Raw genomic sequence first — 6000 nt, 5'->3', positions numbered from 1 at the left:
TTGGTATGTCGTGGGATTGTTGCGTCTGTCCCCGCTCTCCTTGTCCTCGTACATCTCGTCGACCCCTTTGACTTGGCTCCTCCACTTGCTCAACGGGCTCAACTGGGTCATCAGCCAGAATGACATAAGCTCCTCTCACCAACTCCACAACTCACATGGTCTCCAAAAAACTAATAGCAAAATTCTTCGTGCGAACTCATGTCCGGGGTTAACGCACCATAAGACTTTGCCAAACGAGTAACAAAGTGTCCCCCGGTAATTGGACTTCCCGTTCGCGAACTTACCGTATTTTCTCTAAGAAAACGGGCCAATATATAAGGTAAATCACAAAAATTTCCCTGCGTAATAATGCTCCATAAATTGAAAAGGTTCGTGCGCGGAACTTTATCCCCATGTTGTTTGTGGTTGATACTAAATGTAAGAAGTCGATGCATGAACCGGTGGATAAGAGATCTAATGTAGCTTTCTTGAGCAGATTTAGTAACATAAGTATTGTTGACAATTTGATTTCAAAACTCCATATCTTGCCCCTCATATTGAAAACTTCGCCAAGTCTCCTGATAAAATGATGTAAATCGTGGCGAAAAAACTTGATCTTGACTATATAAACCAACCCGCCATGCAAACTCCGCAAGGCTACATTCCCGATAATACCCACCAAGCCTAAATGTGATAGCTCTCAGGTACATCAAATCTATAGTATTCACCTCCAAGTTGATTGTAGCAAAAAATTCAACTGAAAGCTCTTTGTAAACCACTTCTTGAATTCCAAAAATGTTCCTCCACCCATTACAAACGAATGACATTCCATCACCTTCATAGATTTTATCCAAATATGGTTTCACTTGATCCATTATTCCCCGATGAGTCAACCAAACCCATTCAACAGTAGGAGCAACCACAACATTTCTTGAATGTAACCATCCCACACGATTGTTAAACCGTTCTAAAATTTCTTGTGGCATGTCTTGTGAAAATTCATAAAGCGGGTGTAAATTTGACACATCAACATTAGCCTCACTAGCCATCCCTGCAACTGAAAATAAACAAAACAAACCCAAAAACAGAACCAAAAATATTAATCAGTACAACACAGCTTCTGTGAACCCAGTCGCCACGTCGTGCTCTTTGAGCGACAGCAAAAATCGATCATGCTTGATTCTGGGAAGCAATGGTCAAACAATTTCAAGGGGTTTCATCCTAAGGCTATTTTAAACTCAGTAAAGCAACATGCACCCAACAATTTCAAACTACAAACAAGAATTTTGAAAAATCTAACCCTAATCTTCAAATCAAGAACAATGGTAATAAAATTGAAAGATTAGGAACCAAGAATGCATACCTTTTGATGGATAAAAGTGGAATTGAGGAAGAAAATGAAGAAAAAGTTGAAAACCGAGTGTGGGGTTGCTGTGTTTTTCGCAATCGTGTATTGGTTTAAGAAAGTGATGTGTGTTTTTGCCATTTAAAGTTAAACAAATCCAACTGGTCCCCTGCTAGGCCACGTCATGGCAGGTTAATAGGCCACATCGTGGGCCTCAAGGAATTAGAAAGATAGGGCATTTTCAAATCAACACGTCGTCGTCTAGATCACCATGCCGTGGGGTTTTAATTTTTGCAAAAACTTAATATTTTTATCCAATTTGAATTTTAATTACCAACACAAATCAAAATTCTAACCCCACTCTAGAATGGAAAACAGGAAAGAAGGATGAAAAGATCAAATATCCTAAAATTTTAAAACAAAAACTAAAACACAAAGAGACGAAAATAAAATGCAAACCAAGACGATCGGGTTGCCTCCCGATAAACGCTTCTTTTTGGAGGAGTATTGAGTTGGAATCCTTCCCGCTCTAAGTTGTTGCGGGTGGGAGTAGGCTTTCCCGTTGCTCCTTTTTCTCCATCCATATTCTTTTGTATGCTTGAACTCGCCTTAAGTATGCATTTTTCGAGTTTTCTTTCTTTCTTTGAGTGGCATTTTCTTTAAGCTTGTGTTTCAATCCCCATTCTTTAGCCTTTGACTTGTCTCTTTCCAGGGTTTTCTTTTCAAGATTGGACTTATCATTATCTTCTTCTTTTTCATCATTTGGATCGTGGCTTGATCCGATGGTCTAGTAAAATCAAATACCTTAAATATCATTGGCGTTGAAACTGGAGGTTCCGAATGATTCACTTCTTTTTCCGGTTGCTCTTTGGGTAAAGGCTCCTCCCATTCATCCCACTCATCTTCCTTAACGCTTTCAAATACATCATGCTTAAGGAACTTTGAGTTTTCTTGTTTCACCAGATTGGCATTGGCACGATATTTGTAAGGGATAGGTGGTTAATACGGCTCAACAACTAAGGAAATCGTAATCTTCCTTCAGTGCCCACGACGTGCCACCATTTCCTCCACGTCGTGACATTTGGTCAGAGTCACGAATCTTTTCTTCTTTTTCTTTTCCTTCAAGAAGCTAACTGAACTGTTGATCTATCGATTCAAGGACTCTCATATTCTCGAATTCTTCCTCTTCTTCTGTATAAACAACCATGACTTGAGAGATTTGGATTGGCTCAGTTCTTATGGAAGGTGAATCCGATAGCTTTTCTTGCACAAGCTTTGTTAATTTCCCAACTTGCGTGTAGATGCTCAAAATAGATTCTTGTTGTTCTCTAAGTGTTGCATCTGTAGCATCATGTCGTTTTTCGCTAGCCTCAATAAATCTAAATAACATTGATTCGAGAGCATATATTTTCTCGAATTGGACTTGTTTTAATTGGTAGAGATCATGCTTCAGTTGTTGAATTTTTTTTGCATCTCTATCTCTCTTGTACTCCAATTCACAATCCTTAGTAGACCTACATATTTACTTGATTTTTCTCTGGTGCAATCCTCCCTTAAGTTGTGATACTCTCTTGAATGCTTAGCGAATTCTTCAATCAAAGCCTTATTTGTTGCTGGATCCTTCTTTGTCATGGGCCCTTGCGAGTCTAGAAGTTGGCGAGTGCACACATTGATTCCATCATAAAAGATTGATATCTCTTGTTGCACATTGAAGTCATGTTGAGGGTAATGTCGTAACAATCTCTTGTAACATTCCGAAGCTCCATATAGCGACTCCCCTTCTAGTTGTTGAAAATTCAATATGTTTCTTTTTAGCTTCGCCACTTTTGAAGGAGGGGTAAACTGGTTGATGAACTCAATCTTAAAATAGCACAAGTCGTGATTTATCCAAAGGGAAGTGATTTTAACATTCCTTAGCTTCACCCTTCAATGTGACCGGAAAAAGTCGAAGCATCACCACATCTTTACTCACATTTGGTGCATTGAAATAATGTGAAATCTCCACCACCTCTTCTATGTGCTCATAAGCGTCCTCGTGCTCCTTCCCATAAAAAAGTAGTTCCTTTAGCATGCCATGAATATGTTATGGTAGTTCGAACTTTGTAGTGGTTGAGATTTTTGGTGGATTAAGACCCCATCTGTTGTCGTTCCTTATATGTCGCTTGTACTCATTCATTGCCATGGTCGTGAGTGCCCCATTTTTCCTGCTAAATCAAAACTAGAAAAACACGTGTAAAATGAACAAAAACCAATTAAACGAAAAACTAAAAATGAACAGTGCCCACGTCGTGGCAATTAATTCACCACGTCGTGGAAGCTGATTTCACAGAAAAAGAGAAAAATGCAGAAAAATAACCTTTTGCGGTTTTTACCCCATAAAAAGGATAAAATAACTAAAAGCATTTAAGCTAACAACTGCAATAGCCGTTCCCCAGCAACGACACCAAAAACTTGATGCGGAAAAAGTACCTACTATTCTTAAATTTATAACCTAACAAACTCTTACTAATTATGCACCTATACGCAGTGTACCTAGTCAGATTATAGAATAGGTTGGGTAAGTCGGGTGTCGATCACAGGGAACGATATTTAATTAATAAAATAACTACTAAAAGCTAAACTAAGAAACAACGAAAGGTGGGGGTTTTTTTTTTACTAATTTTACAAGCTCAGAAGAACTTAAATTAAACTATTATCAACTAACAAACAAAGAAACACAAATTAACTTCAAGAAGTAAAGAACACTTCTGCTTAGATTCGGTTTCACCTCCTCCTATTGTTGATTTCTAGTGGATGAAATATATTGATTACCAATTTGTTATCTAGCTATTATGATAAAACATCTAGACTTACCAGTTTTTTAATTACCATGCAATGATCATGCACAAGTTAGACCATAAATTGATAGTAAGCACAAATTAGACTATGAATGATAAAAGTTACTTTCCTATGATCAAGTTAAGCACCAAGCACAAACCTAGATTGATTATGCTCTCTAACACAGTTAAAGTTACTAGCTTTAATTACCTAGTCTAAGATGTGATTAGTCCTAGCTCTAATTATTTAATGATCATAAACAATTAGGAAAACAAGTTCATGCAAATAGAATGATCATCTACTACACTAAATGTAACGACCCGAAAATTCTTCTATTAATGACGTTAGCCTCCGTTAATCGAATAATTATTTCTATAAATGATTTTTAGCTTTTATGTTTATAAATTGAAATATATTAAATAAAAAGGGTGTGAATTGACACCTAAAATAATTAGCCGATATATTTAACAGATATATATTTAGTTAAATGGTTTTATGCGAAAATAAGGTATATATAATTCATTAAAACGTCATTTAGAGGGGTTAAAATGTCATTAAAAGAAACTTTATTAAGAAAATTAATATAGGGTTAAAAGAATTAATTGGAAAGGATGGCCGATTGTGACTTGTGAGGGAGAGATGGTGCGACGAGTGTGAATCAAGTAAGGGCAGCGGAAAAGAAAGGGGAACCGGTACTTGGAATCGAGCGTGAATCAGGGCTGAGACTCGACTAATTGCAATCCGGTAATTCTTTTCTTTCATTCGTCTATTGAGTTAATGCTTCAATGGCTTGTGAATTGATTCAAGCAATCTCTTTCTTTCTCCTTACAACCTTCTACGTTTCATGTGACTAAACTCCAGCAATATTTGATTGTGTTTTGATGGTTAATGGTTGTCAAAAATCTTGTTAAAAACACTCCTAAAAGCATTGTTAATCGTGTCTATGAATTTCTCAAAACTATGAAATCAATGTCTTCCTATTTGTGCTTGAATTCATGTGCTTTCTATCTCAAATTCTAGTGATTTCATGTTTGGTGTTTTGATACATAAAGACGATGTTTTTTTAACCATCTAAAAGGTCTTCAAAACAGTCCATGAAGGTCTCTAGATGTGGCTTAATGGTGGAGAAAACTCAAGCCCTAGTGGTGTTTTCTCTTTTAGCAAAGTACTTTGTTTTTCCCATACAAGCAATGTACTTTGAATCATGGATTAAGGTTGGAATTGTTATTTTAATTTCTTGACATGTTTCTACTGTTAAGAACTCAATTTCTATCTTATTAGTTTATTTTGGTTATGGCTTAATGGGTTAAGTTGTCAATTAACCCTTAAAATGCATTTCTAGGAAATTCTGAAAAATTACCAATCTGTCCCTGTTTTGAAAAAAATATATAAAAATCATCAGAAGTCGGATTGGTGATCCGTAAATTCTCAAAGTTTGAAATTTGGGTCTAGTTTGTCCATGATTTTTCCCAAGTCCTTATATTGTCTCTAACCAAGGTGAAAATCGTCATTTTCACTGACTGGTCGAAAATTAGCTGCATGGATATGCAGTTTTGTAAAATTCATAGAAAATTGTAGAAAAATCGGTTGAACCTGTTCGAGTAGGACTTTTAAAGATGGAAGTATGAAATACCTGAATATGGAATAAAGTTGAAATTTTTACAGGTTTAAGAGGTGCTAAAGTGGCCTTGAACAGGCTGCTATTCCAGGTCAAAATCTAAAAATTTGGCCTAATGACTAATTTGCATGTTTGGGTAGAAAAATGCTATTATTTGCTCATATAAACTTCTAGTAATATATTTATTTGTGTTTAAGTAGGGGAAGGTTTGATAACTCAGGTTCTACAAGATTTGAAGTGT

General features: G+C 36.3%; 1 non-coding gene across 1 annotated transcript; it reads left to right on the top strand.

The window, feature by feature from the left end:
* Positions 1-3035: 3035 nt before the first annotated feature.
* Positions 3036-3142, top strand: LOC145135101 (small nucleolar RNA R71). Its single transcript, XR_013719579.1, has one exon. It is a non-coding gene; the product is annotated as a small nucleolar RNA R71 (small nucleolar RNA).
* Positions 3143-6000: the final 2858 nt, after the last annotated feature.

Source organism: Lactuca virosa, chromosome 8, assembly GCF_052849685.1.
Source record: "Lactuca virosa cultivar CGN04683 chromosome 8, Lactuca_virosa_CGN04683_v6, whole genome shotgun sequence".
NCBI classification, from domain to species: domain Eukaryota; kingdom Viridiplantae; phylum Streptophyta; class Magnoliopsida; order Asterales; family Asteraceae; genus Lactuca; species Lactuca virosa.
The sequence above is the reverse complement of the archived record's forward strand: the minus strand, read 5'-3'. Positions and strand labels throughout refer to the sequence as shown.